Raw genomic sequence first — 21,851 nt, 5'->3', positions numbered from 1 at the left:
TAATTATGTTATAACCAGATGTGATGATTTCTGAGTCTTTTATGTGGAGCTTTAACCAGGTTTCTGTGATCACTGTTATGTCTGGAGAGTAGGTAGCTAGGACTGCATTGAAGTCACTAGCCTTGTTGATTATGCTATGGAAAGTGAAGTTGGTGAAGAGCATGTCTGAATTAGAGGTGTTGGGTAGAGGGGGGTAGGAGTGGGAGTGGCTTGATGAGTTAATGGGAGTTGTTGGGGTGACAGGTAGGGGAGAAAGATGGCTGGGTGATTGGTTGTTGTTGGGTCCTGGGTTAGGGTGGATGTCAGCATACATTTTGATTTGTTTCAGAGAGTGTAATAACATGAGTCTAAGTTTGATACTCAATTTTTAGCAACGTATGGTAAGGGACTTTGGGTTGTGAGAGTGCAACTGTTTGAAGGGCTGGAGTAGTGTGGTGCAGTAGTTAAAGAGTTGTGGACTAATGTTGGTAAAAGAGTGGGTGTTAGGGGGGTGGTAGCATACAGAGAGTGTGGGTGTGTGAAAGTGATTGATATGGTAAGAATTGAGGGAGGTGAAGCTGTAGGTAAGGTAAAGAAGGAAGAGTAGAGATATTTTGGGTACTAATGAGTAGTAGAGGTGCATGGTGGAGGTTAGGCAGTTGTGCAGTGGAGATGCGTGTAGGTGAGGGTGGATAGGATTGCTTAGGTGAGATGATTAGTGTAGTAGAGGGTGAGGTTAAGTGAAAATTGGAGTGGAAAGGGAGTGGGTGTGGTTTGGCTAGCTATGAATCTCCTGTATGTGGGAGTGGGTGGGAATGGGGGTAGGGTAGGGGAGCGGAGTGAGCCCGAGCAGAGCAAAGGGCAAACGGAGCAGGTTGCACCAGGTCCTCAAGGCAGAGCATTGCCAGAATTCTGCAAAAAACAATCAGTAGGAGGAATTCCTTCACCAGATCAGTGAGAGCCTGTGACAAGTCAAAAGGAATGTACAAGCCTAGGAATACAGTCTGGTGAAGTACCTTGGTCAGAATCACACAAAAGACAAACAAAGGCTGGGGGAATCACACCCTGTACTACCAGAGGCTGCTCTTTAAATGCTTATAGCCATAGTCATCTGCACTAAGTGCAGTCCAAACACAGTGCATTTTATACCTGTGTGCTTGCAAATAACAAGCTAAAAACTTGAAATATTAACATTAAACTCATAGACTTCATGCTGTTCAAGTTTATTCAAAGCTTAACAATTACACACTGACAACATTAAACAAAACAAAACAAACAAGGATCAAACAGCATGGTTCATACGATGATGCTTCTGTTTACTATAATTTCCTTCCTATATACCATAACTACTCTTGTGTCACTAGGATTGCAGTCCACAGGACCAAATTGCCAGCTACCCCAAGGCACTGTCTGGCAAATTGACGTGCTTAAGGTTGCACAATAGGCAAGTGAGAGCAGACAGAATCAAACCGTGTGCGACAGAAACAACAATGCACAGTCGTCAACCTCTGTAACAACTGTGAGACTACAGTAAAAAAAAAAAAAAGGAGAGGAAGGATTCAGACTCAAAGCACGGAGACAGGAAGCAGCAGCATTAACCCACTACAGTAACTTACTAAACAGCAATCTGACACTTGGTGCTCTAAACTAAGAGCTGCCTTTTCCTGAACAGGGGTTGGATCCTAGCAAGAACATTTTACACACACACACACACACACACACACACACACACACACACACACACACACACACACACACACACTCACATGTATTTCTACCTTGTAATCAGCAATGCATTGCAAGCCAGCCCAGCCAAAAGCTTCATTGCAGCATGATGTACTTTCCAGGCAAAGTATCACATTTCATTTCAGCAGTGCAGAAAAAGCTAGTTTCCAGGCAAATGTGTGACAGGAATAGCACAGGAAAAGCAAATCAGTGCAGCAGTGGTAATATTTAAAGTGTGACAGTGACAGTCAGACATTCTAACTCTGTGTGCACAGTCAAAGGGTAGAGAGAGATATGTGATTCAATAGTGGGCAGAGCTTCCTCAGACAGAGATCCAAATTGATTGGGGGGGGCAGAACAGAAGTTCTTTAGAGAGATGAAGACCTCGGCTTTGAGAGATGACATGATCTTTAAAAAAAGTTCTTATTTAAGAAAATGTAATCTTATTGCTTTAAATGCCCCCCATATCCGTTATCTCCTGGCAGGTTCCCGTTTCTCCCCATTATAACTTACCTCTGTCAACTCCTGTGACTCCTACTCTTCCCCTTTCCATTCACAATATAAACCACATCTAAATGAATGTCTTCAAAATAATACACATCAGTGTCCAAAGTCATAGTAATAAATGGAACAATTTTGAAACAGAGTATGTTTGTACAACCTCAAAATTATTAGGGTTTTAGAAATTTGCTGAAATAACTGTCATTGCCTTCCTTATTTTACATGACTAATATGAAATCTACTATAGCATCAGACCAGACAAAAAGAGGAGTATGGAGCAGGAATGGAAATCAAACCAGAAGTGGATAAAAATCAGGCAGCAACTGAATATGCCAAAAAACAAAAGAAATAATATAAGGTAAAGGATCAGATGAGAAGGCAAGAAATGTGGAAAAAGCATACATATAGTTGCATGTATAGAACACGTCTGGAAGAACCTCATGTTGATCAGGAACAAATGCAGCAATGGTTAAGGAGAGGCAAATTCAAACCAAGAGATGAAAGGTTAATATTGGCAGCCCAAGATAGTGGGCTATATACACGTTGGTTTACAAAGTCCATTGAACGTGTGGGAGAAACAGACATATGTAGGTTTTGTAAAACCGAACTGGAAACAGTTGCACACCTTGTTGCAGGTTGTGACATACGAATGGCAGAAGGACTGTACACTGAAAGGCATAATAATGTGGCAAGATTGTTGCACTGGGGATTGTGTAAACATTATTTCATTCACTCCAAGAAGTTTGCACTGTAACTTCCAATGGGTGGAGCCTAAGCGTTTTGAAAGAATCAAATTATGTCCTCACATTTCAAACAAATGTCCATACCTCTGGAACCATAGGGGTTATGAAAGAAGTGTAAATGGCAAACTGTTCAGCACAAACTATTTTATAGTGGTGGTATTCTTTAGGTTCTAGGTCTTAAACTGAACTTTATAAATCACAGTAAACACAGTAACTATTTTATTTGCAATATTTTGTAAACAACTTACAATATCTCAGCAACCACTCAAGTTACACACATACTGTCAGCAGCATTGTATTCAACTAGCTGAGAGCTTTCATATGAGGCTAAGGAGTTCTGTCTGTATTGCTTGGTTGATGAGATATTTAGAAAAATGTGAAAATTATATCTATATAAATTAATATCATAAAAACAACAGTCAATATCTATTTACCTGCAGTAGACAGAGGTCAAATATTAATGCAGCTGAGTTTGCCATTGTGTAAGCTTTAAGATGAAACCTTGTATAACCTTGTACATAGCATGGTTTTGGAGTTATTGATGCAAATATGAACAAACAATATTTGACAAATAGAGGCGAGAGTAGGAGTTAACTGCAGATGCACCTGGAAGCGTCACTTGGATGTAATGAGTTAAGGTATTGAAGTGGCTAAAAAACACTGGAAACATGAGCCACAAAGCATCATAGAAAATGATGAAGTTTATATCACATGGGATTACCCATTACTAACAGTTCAAAAGATAGATGCTAGAAAACCAGATATAGTGGTTCAAGAAAAGTAGACAAGAGTAGCATTGATCATTGAAATCACCACACTCAGTGACTACAGTGCCTTGCGTATAGAGAGACACAAAATCAGAAAATATCAGGATCTGCAGGCAGAAATGAGAGCAATGTAGAAAAAAGATATCCAGACAGTTTCAATAGTAGTAGGAACAACGGGTCTTATAAAAAAGGATCTACAATCGTATTTAGATATGTTATCAATCCATGTAACTCCATACCAATTGCAGAACGAGTCATTACTGGGCACATTGCAGATGTTGCGAAGAGCACTTTTGGCTGACATCAAAGATTGAAACAATACTAATTTCATGAACTTTAATCGTACATTGACTTAGGAATGGGGTCCATTCCCATCATGGTATTAGAAACACAAAAGACTTGGAGAAATTAAAAAAAAGGAGTATGCTATTAATAAAAATGCAAAAATCAGTGCTTCACTTTTTGCAAAAAAACACCCTAATAATGAAAATGTCCACAATTAACTACCAAGCTAATAATTAGTAACACTAGCCGTAGCAGAAGCATGCATTCCACCACCCTCAAACAAGCATGTATTTCAATCCTTGTCCAAATAAAAATATGTGTTATGATTTCATGTTCTAATATGATTGCTGCCTCAGGTGATTTTGATAGAGATGCCTAAGTTGTACAGAAACAAATAGCTGCCAAATTTCCATCCATACACTTCACAAAAATACTCTGCTCTACTACCTGGAACAATTCCAAATCACAGAGTCACTATTTGATTTTTCATAATGAATCTTCCCCATATTTTGAAACATTAACTATATCTCTTTCATTATTTTAATGCTCTCAGTGATAACTTTGCTATACAGGTGATCTTCTTCTTTCGGCTGCTCCCGTTAGGGGTCGCCACAGCAGATCAACTGTTTCCATTTATTCCTGTCCTCTGCATCTTGCTCTGTCACACCAACCACCTGCATGTCCTCTCCCACCACATCCATAAACCTTATCTTAGGCCTTCTTTTCTTGTTACCTGGCAGCTTCATCCTTAGCATATTTTTCCCAATATACTCTGCATCCCTCCTCAGCACATGTCCAAACCAACGTAATCTTGCCTCTTTGGCTTTCTCTCCAAACCTTCCAACCTGGGCTGACCCTCTAATATACTTATTTCTAATCCTGTCCATCCTCGTCACACCCAGTGCAAATCTTAACATCTTCAACTCTGCCACATCAAGCTCTGACTCCTGCTGTTTTGTTAATGCCACTGTCTCCAACCCATATAACATAGCTGGTCTCACTACCCTCTTGTAGACCTTCCCTTTCACTCTTACTGGTACTCGTCTGTCACAAATCACTCCTGACACTCTTCTCCACCCACTCCATCCTGCCTGTACTCTCTTCTTCACCTCTCTTCCACACTCACCATTAGTCTGAACTGTTGATCCCAAGTACTTAAACTCATTCACCTTTGCCACCTCTACTCCCTGCATCCTCACCATTCCTCTATCCTCCCTCTCATTCACACACATATATTCTGTCTTAGTCCTGTTGACCTTCATTCCTCTTCTCTCTAGAGCATATCTCCACCTCTCCAGAGTCTCCTCCACCTGTTCCCTACTCTCACTACAGATCACAATGTCATCTGCAAACATCATAGTCCACGGGGACTCCTGTCTGATCTTGTTTGTCAACCTGTCCATCACCATTGCAAATAAGAAAGGGCTCAGAGCTGATCCTTGATGTAATCCCACCTCCACCTTAAACGCATTTGTTACTCCCACTGCAGACCTCGCCGCTGTCACACTATCCTCATACATATCCTGTACCACTCTTACATACTTATCTGACACTCCCGACTTCCTCATACAATACCACAACTCCTCTCTAGACACCCTGTTATATGCTTTCTCTAAATCCACAAAGACACAATGCAACTCCTTCTGACCTTCTCTGTACTTCTCCATCAACACTCTCAGAGCAAACATCGCATCTGTAGTGCTCTTTCCTGGCATGAAACCATACTGCTGATCACTAATCATCACCTCCCTTCTTAACCTAGCTTCCACTACTCTTTCCCATAACTTCATGCTGTGACTGATCAGTTTAATCCCTCTGTAGTTACTACAGCTCTGCACATCACCCTTATTCTTAACAATTGGTACCAAAACACTTTTTCTCCATTCCTCAGGCATCCTCTCACTTTCCAAGATTTCATTAAACAATCTAGTTAAAAACTCCACTGCCATTTCACCTAAACACCTCCATGCTTCCACAGGTATGTCATCTGGACCAACAGCCTTTCCATTCTTCATCCTCTTCATAGCTATCCTTACTTCCTCCTTGCTAATCCACTGCACTTCATGATTCACTATCTGCACATCATCCAGCCTTCTCTCCCTCTCATTCTCTTCATTCATCAGCCCCTCAAAGTACTCTTTCCATCTGCTCAACACACTCTCCTTGCTTGTGAGTACATTTACCTCATTATCCTTTATCACCCTTACCTGCTGCACATCTTCACTAGCTCGGTCCCTCTGTCTAGCCAATCGGTACAGGTCCTTTTCTCCCTTCTTAGTGTCCAACTTTTTATACAACTCTTCATACACCTTATCCTTAGCCTTCGCCACCTCTCTCTTTGCCATGTACCTCATCTCCTTATACCCTTGTCTACTTTCTTCATCTCTTTGACAATCCCACTTCTTCTTCGCCAACCTCTTTCTCTGCATACTCTCTTGTACTTCTTCATTGCTATACAGTATTTAACTCTTTATTACTTCTAGTGATAAAAAACATGATCCCCTTTAAAACATTTTCCCCCTTATCAAACTAAGAGTCAGGAGGCAAATTCTGTCTCTGGCTAAACTGAGATTAAAAAACCCATGAAATGCAGAGAAAAATCCTTCCATTTACAGAATGACCAAAGATTCTATAATACTATCAGACAGCATTGCAAGGTGGCAGTCAAAAGTTTTAGGAATAAACAAGTAGCCATTTCTATTAATACTAAACTATTGTGGTGTCTTATCAAAGGCATAGCATTCACTGACAGCCTGATTCACTTCAAAAATGGATCCCAAACTTAATAAAGACTTTGCCACACTTATTTGGTTCAATTACTCCAAGTCTTTTGTGTTTCTAATACCATGATGGGAATGAATCCCATTCCTTAGTCAAAGTATGATTAAAGTTCGTGAAATTAATATTGTTTCAATCTTCAATGTAACCATTTGTGCTCATGGCAGCACCCACAATGTGCCCAGAATTGATGCCTTCTGCAATTCATATTGAGTTACATCTATTAGTATCATTTCTAAATACAACTGTAAATTCTTTCCTATGAAACCTATTACTCCTACTACTATTGGAACTGTCTAATAGCCTTCTTCCACATTGCCCTCATTTCTACCAGCAAACATTGATATTTTATAACTTTGCCACTCTCTGTGCATAAGACACTGTAATCACTGGGTTTAGCAATTTCAATGATCAATGCCACTTTTGTCTTCTTTTCATGGACACCCAGCAACAAGATGTGTGACTGCTTCGGGTTCTGTTTTACAGAGCTTGAATTTGTCTCCCACATGTTCAATGGGCTTTGTAAACCAATGTGTACATAGTCTACTATCCTGAGCCACCAATATTAACCTTTCATCTTTTGGTTTACATTTGCCTCTCCTTAACCATTCCTGCATCAGATCCTGATTGACATGAAGCTGTTCCAGGAGTTTTATGTACCTGCAACTATAGTTATACCTTTTCCTCATTTCTTGCCTTCTCATCTGATCCTTTTCTTTATATTCTTTCTTTTGTTTTTTTTGGCATATTCAGTTGCCTAATATTTGTCAACTTCTGGTGTGCTTTCCATTCCCACCTGACACTGATACACTTCTGTTAAACTATGCAAGAAAGTCACCTTAGACTTGTTCACTTCATGTTTTAAAACTTTCACTATGTTTAAATCTGGTGAGGTCAGCAGATATGTATGCAGTTCTATGATTGCTTATCTTTACGTGTAATCAGCTTTGAAGATGCCCATACCTTCTTCAGAATGAGGAATATATAATCTTGGTAAACACTGATTTTTATATATCATTTGATAAGCATGGTGCATTTTTCTTGTTTTCCTGTCCAACTGATCAAATCCCTGTTGAGGCCAATCACCTCAAAACTGTAAGTCAAAACAGGAAGAGCAAATGGGCTTATATCTTGGACTTTGTTCCTAGATGTCAGGCTATTCTCACTATTAATTTTAGTCTTCTAAAATATGTATTACTATTACTGGGTTTTGTTTACATTCATTCATGTGTTATTGCTGATCGCTAATCAGTTCACAAATAATTATATATTCCCACCTGCTCAACTTCCTTCATATCACATTCCTGTCCATGACTAATATTTTCTTGCTGCTGCAGGTTTCCTGCTTTAAATGTTGCTTTTGCACATTTATCAAGGCCACATTACATTATTACATATATCTGAGAAAGTAATGACCACTTCCAGTTCCAGCTCTTCATCTGATGAACTATACAGAATTAAATCATCCACAAAACGAAGATGAAAAGTCTTTACTCTTTGTTTTGTGGAGCCAAATTGTAACCAAGACCTAATATGGTAAGTAAACAGCTTAATGAGTTAAGAGCAAGACAAAAAAGCAGCGGTGACAAGAAGTCACCCTGGAATTTTTATCCCTGGGATAATAAATTGTCCTTTATCATGGCTTAGCTGCAAAGTGGTTTGTCACCTTTTCATGGTCACTGTAAAGTTATTATAGATCAATGTAGGGTAAAACTTATACATCTGTAAGCACTCTTTTATCCATGTTATATGGGATGCTGTCAAATGCTTTTATATAATCTATCCATGCCATTCTTAGATTGTTCCCCTATTTACAATTCTCCATTAAGATTTTAGTTAACAATAAATGATCCTTTGTTCCGTATGACTTTCTTTTGTTACCCATTTGTTCTATTGCTCTGATTGAATTTTCTTCTAAATGACTATAAACTCTGTCGGCATCAGTTCCAGTATATAGTTTTACATCAATGGAAGGCACGTTATTGATCTACAGTTTTTAGGATAGCATAAAGCTTCACTCTAAAGGAGGAGTATCATTTTTCCTGCGTTAACTAGGTTGGTGTCTGTTCGGGGTGCAGATATAAGTATTTCTTACTTAGGGGTAAATCTTCATGTAAATATGTTAATACCTTTAGCAAGAGGTTAAGTACTGCATCTGGGCCTGGGGTTTTCCAATTAGGACCTTTTTTAATTTTGTTTTAGTTTCACTGTCTGTTACTTCATCCAGTTTCATATACTCTACTTCATACCATTTCTACCCCTTCTATCCATTCAGCATCTTTGTTATTTTCCACAGGGTTTTCATAGATATTTCTCAAAATGTGTAATTTCTTTTTTTTTGGTAGTGCTTCTATTCTTTTTGCCTTGTTTGCCAATTCTCTGTAAAACTTTTTTGGGTCAACAAAGAATTGCTTATTTTGTTCTTTTAGCTTATATCTATCCACAGATCTTCTAAGTTTTTCATCCTGTGCTGATAGCTTTAGTTTATTTGCAATAGTGTACAATAGATCCTGGTCTGTTATAAGGGTCTATGTTAAATCATCGAATGCTTAAAAAAGCGAACAATGATTTATCAAACCCATGTATGCGAAAGCTTACAATCGTGAATGCTTAGAACAGTGATTTACCACAAAACAAAAAAAAAAAAAAATTAAGACAGTACATCAAGTGGGGGGATTCACCCCCCACACCCCCTACTTAAATATACCAACTCTGAGATCACACTACAGTCACGAAAACAGCAATGTAACAGAAGCGGCCAAGCGATTTCTTTCCCAGGGAAAGAATTCACTTATATGCCGTTTCGCTATTTTGCCTTTTCCTGCTTTCAAGTTTGATCAAGACGCATTCGAAAAAATGCATCTTCAGTCATTTAAAAGGAACCCTGTTATAATACTGCATTTGCTTTTTTCATGTCTAAGTATTTTTGTTGAGCTGTTCCTTTTTCTATACTCTTCTAACAGTGACACTTCTTATCTTAATTGCTTTATATTTTTTCTCTATTCGATACCTCCATGATGGCATTTGATTTCTTCCCTTCCTTCCCTTATTGCCCTGCATTTATGTGATAAGACTTTATCTGTTATTAATTTAGCTGCACAGTAATACAGCCTATTTACTTCTGTTATATCACAAGAATTTTTTTTAATACTCTTGATTACTGTGTTCATTTGTTTTATCAGAGTTAATACATTTTGGGTCTTCCTGACTTTCTGAAATTTAATTCTTCCATCGATCTTAATGTCAATATATCTCTATTAAATCAAGCAAGCCTTCCCATAGATCATTTTCCTCTAAACTTAGGGCACATTATTTGTTCTCCCATTTTCTGTGGGCATTCTACAGAAAGTTCCAGGACATCTTCCTGTACTATATTCGCTTCAGTTTCATCCTGTGTCATCCATTGCTCTTTCTTATAGGAACTCACTAGCCTAGCACACCACAACATTGAAAGTGTCAGAGTTGCCACAGTTTCTTGTTCCTTCCCTTGCTGTACAACTCCAACTGAACTTTTATACTGGTTTCCTACTGAAGGCTCTAAAGTATCTTCATGTGACAAGTGATCAGATGCCTCCTTCTCCACCTCTTTCTCCTTAATTTTGAGACTCATCGTTCCATCATGTTGTGACGTTATTTCCACTGTAGACTAACATATTCCACTACAGAGACTTAGGCAATACACTGCCTGTTTCCCAGCTTCCATATTTATTTATACATTCCCCTCAGTTGCCACATTTACTAGCCAAAGCACCCCTGCAGACCTGCTCTACTATTTCCATGCAATCATTTCTAAAGCAATAAGTAAGTTACTAAAGAAAACTCCAGATAATCCCTGCCTCATCTCAAATGCAGCTCCTCTCTCCTGTCTAAGAGTGGCTGCTTCTTATATCTCAAAACCCCTTTCTCCCATCTTTAATCTTTTACTCTGCACTGGCATAGTCCCTCCTCAGTTTAAGCATACTCCAACAGTCCCCAGCTCTAAATTCTCATTCCTCAAAACAGCTCAGGAGTACAGACACATCTCCATTATCTGCTGTATTACAAAAATATTCAAAAAAATCTTCATGATCAAATAATCAAACAGCAAAGTAATTTGACATTTCCATAACAAATATTATGTACCGGTTGTTAAAAAAGTCAAATTCCCTAGCACCTAACAAAAATTATTAGAAACTTCTTTATCATCAAACAATAGTAGATATAAATATGTAGATATGCTTACAGACTGCCAACATATGTTCAGACCAGCTCACAACATATTTGTATTTATATTTATATACTCTACGACTGAAAGAATATATAGAGTTCCCTTTGTAAGTCTGACGACTGTAAGTCTGATCCAGAGAAATAAAACAAATTGTAAGTGTAATTACAGGAAAATACATAACAAGCTCACATTTGGAGAAACTTGGAGAATTCTTTATTCTGTAAGGTACATTGATCTTGGAGTTAGTATATGGACGTAATGGGGTGGTGATGCTGTAAGGAGTCTTGCCCTCTTGCAAAAGCAGTTTTAATGTGTAAGAGCAAGTTTCACCATTTGATGTTACTTGCATTATTCATTAAGTCATGATTTAAATAAGTAACCCTGCAGTCGTGTGGATTTAAATAAAGTCTAGTGCTTGAACACAATGTGTTGATCTTTGAAGGCAATTTGTATTGGCAACAATGGGGTGTAGCTATGGGCACTCCATGCACCAATAGTTATGCTAGTGTTGTAATGGCAAATTGGGAACATGATTTTGTGTTTGATAATAATCCATATCTATATCTATATATATATATATATATATATATATATATATATATATATATATTTTTTTTTTTTTTTTTTTTTGGGAAGGAAATGAAGAAGAACTTGTCAGCTTTCATAGATTCTTAGAGGGGACTACTGAGTTCATAAGGTACAGCATGCATTCTTCCTATGAGAGGTTACATTTCTTGGATGTGATGACCATTTGGAATAACTGTGGTAAGACTGACAATCATATCATAAGGAAACTTGGAAAAATAATTATTTGGCGAGATTAAGTATGCATCCCCAGCATATTTACTCTAGTATAGTTGAAGCACAGCTGCTCAGAGTTTCCAGATTAAGTACTAGAGAAGATAATTTTCATGAAGAAATATTAAGAATGGCAACATTTTCTTAACACAGAGGCTCTGATAAGAAACATATTGTAAAGGCACACTAGAAGGTTATGGGCCATATGTGGGCAACAAGGGAGACCTTGTTGGTATCGGAATGATACCAACCCCAACTGAGTTCTGAACAGATGAAAAAGAGGCCACAAATGGAGCAAGTCAGTCATGTTGTTCTGACTTATACAAGTGATATTAAGTATTTATGTGACATCATTGAAGCAAACTGGAAGATCCTTACATCGGATGAGACAATTAAAGAGATTGTTGGAAATAGACTGCAGTTTGCTTTTAAGAGCAGTCGCAATCTTAGGCAAATGCTGTATCTTAAACATAAAGCATCTGTAAAGATACAGTCTAGCAGGAAAGGAACCTATCCATGTTGTTGTTCTAATTGGAAATATATATCCAAAGAACAAGATTTCAAACACCCATTTATTAATTTTATACCAAAGCTGTATGCTGACTGTACTACTAAAAGTTTGGCGTACTTGGCTACATGCACAACTGTACATGTTTCTATGTAGGTAAGACTGTGAGACAGTTTAAAGAAAGAATATCTAAGCATATCAGTGATATCCATCTGAAAGATCTTAAACATCCCCTGGCAAAACATGTGCATGAATCAAATAGACACTAGTTCTTTTTTAAAGTATTACAAGTGGTATCTGAACAACAGAGAGGTGGTGATTATAATAATCACTTGGAACTTCCAGAAATGAAATGGATAGGAAGGTTCCAAGCACACAAATATCCTGGTTTAAGCTCATACTTCTCACTGAAACCTGCCCTTAAGCTGAAGCATTAATGTTGAATGACTGAAAGTTTTTTTTTTTTTTTTAATTTTGACATCGCTGATTAGTTTAACAGATCTGATGAAGGGTAATCTTGTACCTGAAAGAGCTTATCTGCAGGTTTTATAAGTTTCTTAGAAGTTTTGTAAGTCTTATTATTTTATTAACATTCCTATTTGACTCACAGCAGTGTTTTTATGGACTGCCTTACTGTAACAGCACTGATTTTTGTTTTGTTATATTACTTTGTGGTGCGGTGTTGTTTTTTGGTAGCTGTTTCTGTTTGTTTGCTTAATTTAAATAAACACGTTTCCTCTGTGTCAAGAGCTACCATAGTGAGTTTGAGTCTACATAGGTTCATAGGTTGGTACTAGGCTATTGGCCTTAGGGCCTATAGAAGCCTAGGCATAACAATTCCCTGGATATTTCTTCCCACAATATTTATTTCCCTGGACCCCTGTCTAGCAGGATGACTGACATGATCCCTGGGGTGAATTTCCTATTTCCCATTCAATCGCCAAGTTTCCTTTTGAAAAGGGCCAAGGAGGCGCTCTGCTTGACATGTATTGGCAGTCTATTCCAAAGCATGGGGAGTCTCTGGGTCAGGAACCTATCCCTCCAGCATGTTTTGTTTATTGTGATGACAAGGTTTAGATCCCTGGATCGTGTGGCTCTGAGGGATTGGGATTTCTTTAAGTGGAGTATATCCAACAGCTCAGGGTTTGACATGGCCTTGTATGTTAAGCAGAGATCACCTCTGAGTAGAAGATATGCCACAGAGTATAGCTAGAGTTTTTTTTAGAGGGTCAGCATAGAGCATCTGTTTTAGGCCTGTGATTCTTTTAGTGAGGTATTTCTACAGCCTTTCCAGCTGTTGCAGATGTCTTGTGAGGTACATACCAAACGGGGCATTGTACTCTATAATGGGTCTAATGAGGGATGAGTACAGTGGGACAATGACCTCCTTTTTTCTGGATGAAAAGCCCTTAGTTATGAAGTGTGCGAAGGATTTCCTGACTGTTGTGACGATGTGGTTATCGAAGGTGAGACCACTGTCCACCTGTGTCCCTAAGTCTTTCATCACACTTTTGGTGTTTAGTGTACTGCCACCTATGTGGTAATTCATGGGTACATGGTTTTTCCCAAAGGGAATAACTATACATTTCTTGGCATTAAGCTTGAGCCCATGGCTCTGGCACCAAGCATCTGTTTCTGTAAGGCCCTTTTGTAGAATATCCACATCATTTGGGGATTCAATAATGGCTCCCAGTTTGCAGTCATCTGTGAACTTTGTTAGCCAGAGTCCCTTAGTGTTGGCCTGTACTTCAGGAAAGTAGATGCCAAACAAGACCGGTCCCAGGACTGAACCCTGAGGTATTCCACTTGTCACTTGTCTGGAGCTGGATTTGGAGTCAGCTACTTTTACAGTATGGGTTCTGTCGGTAAGACAGATGGGAACCCATTGAGTGACATAGGGATTTATGCCCAGCTTAGTAAGTTTATCTCTGATTCCAGAGTAGGGGGTGGTGTCAAAGTCCTTGGCTAGGTCCAGATAGGCTATGTGGACCGCCTTACCCTCGTCCACAGCTCTGGAGACTGATTCGAAGAAGTCAATCAGGTTCAGTAGACAGGATCTGCCCTTCACAAATCCAAACTGGGTGGGGTCCAGTGTTTAAAGGTTGCCAGTGTCTTTGTTTATATAAGTTCCATGATAATGCGTTCCATGCCCTTGCAGATCAGGCTCGTCAGACTGATGGGATGGTAATTCCCGGGATCCAAGGTGGATCCCCCGTTATGGAGTGGGATAACTGTAGCTGTGCACCACTCAGTGGGCATGAAGCCTGAGGTGAGGCTATGATTAAACATGACACTTAGGAGAGCTGCCAGTTCATTTTGTAGTTCAAGTAGTACACAGCCCGGGATGTCATCTGGTCCCATGGATACTGTATTCTTAGCTTTGGAGAGTGCAGTTTCTACCTGTGTGGCCATGATTACCAGAATTTGGCAATCTTTTGGTAATGAGATGGGCCCTTTAGGGGGAGGGGGGGTGAAGTTGGCACTAAATCGATCTGCCAGGATATTGGCAGTATCCTTGGGATCAGTATATTTAATGCCATTCTGTTGTAGCTCAGAGCAGATCTGAGTATTGCCATTTAGATTCTTGACATAACTATAGAATGCCTTATGGATGTCTTTGGAATCTTTGGCAATTTTATTTTCATAACTAGCTTTGCAGGATTTTATAAGGGATCTCAGCTTCTTACTGAGGCTGGTAAGGGAGTTTTTTGCATCCTGGGATTTTCCTCTTTTCCACAACAGTTTCTTCCTTCTGTTGTACAGTTTGTTTGTGGCAGAGGCTCACAAGATTGGCTTCCTTTTTTTGGAGGAGAGCGTCTTGGTTCTATTTGGGATGGCACAATTCATGCATGAGTGGATGTGCTCGTATAGTGCCTTAGTGTAGGATTCAGCAGTTGAACTTTCAGCTCTCATCTGTATGGGTGTCATGAAGTTTGTCACTTCTGACTTGAGTAGCATGAAGTTGGCTTTGGAGAAGTTTTTTACAGAGGTTTCCTTACTGGGGGGTGGGGATGGGATGTGGATGTCAAGGGTAATTACCTTATGGTCAGACCTGACCAATGAGGGGGTGACCACTGGTGTGGAGCATCTATCTCCCACGTTGGTAATGACCAGGTCTAGGATATTGGGAGTCCCTAGTGGGACAATGGATTAGTTGATCCAGGGTGTTGGAATTTATGAATTCCAAGAACCACTGGGAAAAGGTATTGGCACCCTAGTAGTTTTCCCATTTAATGGCATGGTAGTTGAAATCACCTAGTATCAGGGTGTTTGGTTGTATCTTAATATTTTCCAGTATGTTTAAAAAGGTGTAGTGAGAATCTTGGGGCATGCTGGGGGATCTGTAGCAAGCTACAGTTTGGATTGCAGTCTTACCTAGTGTTAGTTGCACCTGGAGAATTTCAGATGCATTGTGTTGGGCAACTAGCCTGGAGGTGTGAATATTCTTGGTGAATATGGACACTCCTCCACCTTTAGTGATTCGGCCTTGGTTTGGTGGTTGAAAAGTGTGGTAAGAGTTGTAGCCTGGTATTGCAGGGGTGCTCTCTGGAGCCTTGAACCAGATTTCAGTTACTGCACAGATATTGATGTTCTCCATTTTTAGGAGTGCCTTGAAAGAGTGCTTTTTGAGGTTTAGACTTCTAGCATTGAGTAGCATTACCTTCAGATTTTACATACTTGTATCTGTTATGGTGGTGGTTTTGTCCTTTGAACCTTGCCTAAAAAAGGCACTATAGGGGTGGCAAGAGCTTTAGCCAGTAACCTGAATCCTGGGGCAAGAGGTGCAGACCATCTCTGGGAAAGCATAGGTTCATAGGTTCATAGGCTGGTACTAGGCTATCAGCCCTAAGGCCTGCTGCAGCCCCATAACAATTCTGGCTATTTTTTCCCATTTATTTACTTCCTGGACCCCTAGCAGCAGGCAGGCTGACGACGATGGGGTGAATTTCCTTTCTCCCATCCATGGCATCATGGTTTGTCGATCATGTCGTCCCAGGCAGACAGATACTGGATACCCTTTGAATGACATCAGAAGCTTAGCCAATTGTTGAAGTCAATCATTTTGTCCTTGTACAGTGATATAATTCTGAGCGAAGGCAGGATGCTACTCAGGGCTAGGGTCATACTTGCCTGGACCTCATAATCTGAGAGCTCTTCCATGTCTCTTTTCATGAAGTCCAGGGAGGTACATCTCAAGTCAATCACTTCAACATGGACAATGACAGAGTCATAGTTGTACTTGTTGTAGAGTGACTTGAGTGCATGCATTATGTGGCGGATCCTGGCGCCCGACAGGCAACTGACTGTAATTTTCTCCTTGTTCAGCCTGGTGAGTGGGACATCAGTGTGCCTGACTATAGAGTCATCTATGACTAAAGTGTTGGGTACGTTGTCTTGCCTTAGGGGTTGTTGTTGGGTGGCACATTGGTGTTGTGAGCTATGTGTCACTTTGGTTGTGACTGGTGCTTGCTTGCATTTCAGCTTCGGAGGTCCTTGTTGCTTGGCCAGGTTAATGTTAAGGGCCTCCGCATATGTGAGTTTAGTGTTGCTATGTGTGGGTGTTGATGGTGTGGGTTTTGAAGGGGTATGTGTTGCTTGAGGTGTAGTGCAGGTATTAACCTTCTCCTCTTGACTGTCTAGCACAATCTTGGCTGGAGAAAGCTTTGCTTCAAGTTTGGCTATGTAATTGCATCTCTTGCAGGTTGTAGTGTTGGGTGGTAGGAGGAGAGGGTTGTCTGTGTACATGAGGCAGTTGCTGCATTGCCCCATTATGCCCAGATTCACCATGTAGACAGGAGAAATCACTGGAAGCCGACCCTTGGACATGCCTGTTTAGGTGCTTTTTTTGTAAAGTACAAGAGCTGTTTTCCCTTACCTTTGCAAGGTACTTTGCAATTATAGGCTTAGTGCCTACAATTAATTTCTCCTTATTAATAAGGAGAGTTGAGTGCTTGTATCAGTTTAAGGCTTCCTAGTGCTTTCCAGCAGGTTCTAGAGCAAGTGCTAGTCACAGGGGTTCAGATTTTAGTGCGACTACTGAGAAACCAGCTAGTTCTAAGGGAAAATTTGAAGAGCAGACTTTCTGGCACCTGGAATATTTTAACCATAGCCCAGCGGTGCTGCACAATGTGAAAAATGAGCAAACACACACGTTTTTAAGCCAGAAAATTGAAAGGGATAGAAATCAGCCCAAAAATGGCTAATAAAACTACAATTTCAGAGCTGGAAACCACTCCTCTAGTGTTAGATAGGCAGTACAATGCTCACCACTCTCACTGGTAAACAGTAGGATGTCCCTCTACCACAGCAAGATCTGGATAGCTCTGAACACAGAAAATAAAGTCCTGAAACCAGTAAAGCCTGGGATCTGGACTATACTAGTTAGGAAAGGTGGGAAACAAGCAAACAAGATAGTATTTTTTTTTGGGGGGGGGGTAAAACAGGCTAAACAATGCAATAATACAGTAAATAAACACAGAAAAGGATGACACACTTGAGTATGTAGCCATAAACAGTAAATGCAATTAAAACTCTACAAAATTAGCAATTTAAAACTTTTTAAATGAAGCAAGGCAAGTGCATAACTGAAAAATAATTTAAGAGGCAGTAATGCAGTAGAATAAGTAGCTAGTCTACATATACAGAAAAGTCAATATATACAGAAAAGCAGCTAAAACAACACAAAAACTATTCAGATGCAGTGCAATATAGAGCACTTGAGTTGTAGCAATATTAAGGCAAATACAGTTTTAATAAATGCACTAAAATATACTCTATATTTCCAAAATGTTTGAGAAGCACAGTCAGAACACAAGGAGGTTCAGGCAATTTTTTTTAAGAAAGGGAGAAAGGAGGAACAGAAGGAAAGAAACTAAGTGGGTTGGCCTTCTCAGATGTTTTCTCTGTGTTAGGTAGAATGAGCTAATAACAGTAGACTGGGACGAGTGTCCAAGATCAAACTTAGAGTAGGGGCGGGCAACTGCAAGGCCAGCAGGTATAAAGTTAAGATGCCAATAGGGAGGAGGGTGGGAAGCAATTTTAGGTAGAAAACACTACAGAAATGTTTATCACAGCAATAAACCAGCATTGAGCCAATAGCTATGAAATACAGTACAAGTTTGCAGTATACAATAAAATTGATATAAATATCTAGGATAAGCAATAACTAGTAAAAAATAAGCAAAATAAACAGGCTACTTATTGCTATATATCACAGATCAGGTGCTCCTCCTCATATAGCTCTGTGTGTAATGGCTGAAACACTCAAGTTAACTTCTTAAGTAACAGAAAGTTGAAACCTGAAACAACTTTAAAAAAAGCTCAAAAGAACCAGTGAGGTGCTTTCTCCAAGCCATAGACCTGGCAACCCAACTAGACAATGACCATAAACACTAAACTCTCACTGAAGTGGGGGAATGGTCTTTGCTAACTAAGATGGCCTGGACAATGAGCTCAGAAAACAGCCTCTAGCAAACAACTAGGCCCACAAACACAATCAGGAATATGGAGAATATTACAGCTACTACATAAACTATTTAAGGCAGAACACACTACATAAATGTTTATCACAAACACAGTCAGGAATATGGAGAATATTACAGCTATGACCTAAATTATTTTAGGGAGAAAACACTACAGAAATGTTTATCACAGCAGAAAACCAACAGTGAGCCAATAGCTATAAAATTCAGTATGCAGAATACAATAAAATTGTTATAAATATCTAGAATAAGCAATAACTACTAAAACATAAGCATAAAACAGGCTACTTATTGCTATATATCACAGATCAGGTGCTCCTCCTCAGATAGCTCTGTGTGTAATGACTGAAACACACTAATTAACTTCTTAAGTAACAGAAAGTTGAAACCTGCAACAACTATAAAAAAAAAGTTCAAAAGAACCAATGAGGTGTTTTTTCCAAGCCATAGACCTGGCAACCCAACTAGACAATGACCATAAACAGTAAATTCTCACTCAAGTGGAGGATGGTCTTTGCTAACTAAGATGGCCTGGACAATGAGCTCAGAAAACAGATTCTAGCAAACACTAGGCCCACAAACACAATCAGGAATATGGAGAATAGTACATCTACTACATAAACTATTTAAGGCAGAACACACTACATAAATGTTTATCACAAACACAGTCAGGAATATGGAGAATATTACAGCTATGACCTAAATTATTTTAGGGAGAAAACACCACAGAAATATTTATCACAGCAGAAAACCAGCAGTGAGCCAATAGCTATGAAATACAGTACAAGTATGCAGTATACAATAAAATTGCTATAAATATCTAGAATAAGCAATAACTACTAAAAAATAAGCAAAAAACAGACTACTTATTGCTATATATCACAGATCAGGTGCTCCTCCTCAGATAGCTCTGTGTGTAATGGCTGAAACACTCAAGTTAACTTCTTAAGTAACAGAAAGTTGAAATGAAACAACTTTAAAAAAAGCTCAAAAGAACCAATGAGGTGCTTTCTCCAGGCCGTAGACCTGGCAACCCAACTAGACAATGACCATAAACACTAAACTCTACCTGAAGTGGGGGATGGTCTTTGCTAACTAAGATGGCCTGGACAATGAGCTCAGAAAACAGCTCTAACAAACAACTAGGCCCACAAACACAATCAGGAATATGTAGAATATTACAGCTACTGCCTAAACTATTTAAGGCAGAACACACTACAGAAATGTTTATTACAAACACAATCAGGAATATGGAGAATACTACAGCTATGACCTAAACTATTTTAGGCAGAAAACAGTACAGAAATGTTTATCACAGCACAAAACCAGCAGTGAGCCAATAGCTATGAAATACAGTACAACTATGCAGTATACAATAAAATTGTTATAAATATCTAGAAGAAGCAATAACTACTAAAAAATAAGCCAAAAACAGGCTACGTATTGCTATATATCACAGATCAGGTGCTCCTCCTCGGATAGCTCTGTGTGTATCAAGGAACAGAAGCTAAACTAACAAATGCCTGACTAATCAATACTTAAAATATTTTTGTCAGGAATGGCTGTACCCCCTTATATCACAAGATGTGAGTTTTTTTTTTTTTGCCTCCACACATATCAGTCTGTATACTATGTCTGAGGTATTGGGAAAAAAGGAATGTATTTATTTCCTTTGTTGCAAGTTAATTGAACTATAAATGCCTTCCCATATGTAAGGTACAGGGGAGCACAGCTCATTGCTAAAACATGTAGCACCATATTACCTTCAGTTACATATATAACAATGCACTATGAGGTAGTGATAATAACATCTAATGCAAAGGAGGAGCAATATGTTTAGCACTGGAAAATCATGTACACTCAGATTTTCAAACATTTCTTCTACCACCAGGTGAAGTAGGGGTAGCTTCACCTTAATACCTCCCAACCCAGTGTGGTACATCACTGTGTCATTTCTGAAATATTAACCCTAAATCTGGAATGTGGTTAGATGGTCAGATTTTATATGACTTTTAACAAATTAAACAGTGGGCTATTTAAGTGTTGTTTTCCTTTCAATCTCAGTCTCTATGTTGGCACCCTGTTGACAATTTTCCTTCTACATTCTCTTACTATAAGGCCAGTCTTTTCACAGTTCCCTCACTATTATAGACGCAGAATACCCATTATTATCTGTACATCTACAGAATTGTCTTTTGCCAATATAGATGAATAGCATTTTGGACATGTGCAAGAAATGTCAAGATAAAATATATTTTTTCTTATTTTCTTGTTTAAGTTTTTTTTAAGCAAAAAATATAATTTTAAAGGACTGCAGTAACACAACCAACCAAAACTGACAAAACTAATTTTACAAGAAAAGTTTGTAAAAATTAAATAAATATATACAAACGGACAGAGTAAATAAATCATCTGTGTCAGATTAAAACCTTTCAATTCCTTTTGCACATGCACTGTGTCAGTCTGCATCTAGAAAGTGAAAAAAACATATCAAAGGTACGGATTGAAGCATACAGCATTTATTATTTGTTAACAAGAGAAGAAGTCTTGATAAATATTAAACAAGGGCAGATCTGCTTTCTTGGAAATAAATTAATGAAGTAAGCAAAATCATACAAATTTTATTTTTACACTGTCATGCTCAGGTAGAACTTATACACACATACATATCCAAGTATATGAATACACATGGAGCTTTCTCTTTCTCTTTACCATCTTCTTTTTGTATGTGCTGGTCTTTGCACACTTCTCTGCATAATATTGTCTAGACGCTCACACACACACACACACACACACACACACACACACACACACACACACACACACACACACACACACACACACACACACACACACACACATAGATACACGTGAACACACAGAAAATTAATTTTGTTTAGAAAAAATATAAGCATTGAAAAAAGACTTCTCCTCAACTTATGTTAATGACAAAAAAAATTGAAAATAAAGATATCAAACTGATAACTCCCAATTAGATTGCAACAGTTGTAAAAAGCTTGTATAACAAATAATATACTGACAATAAAGAAATGGATATAAAAAGTAAACTGTTCACTT

The 21,851-nt window shown here is 38.8% G+C and overlaps 1 protein-coding gene across 1 annotated transcript in view; it reads right to left on the bottom strand.

Annotated features, from left to right (window-relative positions):
* ADGRV1 (adhesion G protein-coupled receptor V1) overlaps positions 1–21,851 on the bottom strand; it is a 3,979,741-nt gene that overhangs the window by 2,989,399 nt on the left and 968,491 nt on the right. The gene's annotated exons all lie outside the window — the stretch shown is intronic.

This window comes from Protopterus annectens, chromosome 2.part2 (genome assembly GCF_019279795.1).
Source record: "Protopterus annectens isolate FY-2018-M chromosome 2.part2, PAN1.0, whole genome shotgun sequence".
Taxonomy (NCBI): domain Eukaryota; kingdom Metazoa; phylum Chordata; order Ceratodontiformes; family Protopteridae; genus Protopterus; species Protopterus annectens.
This window is presented reverse-complemented; position numbering and strand designations above follow the sequence as displayed.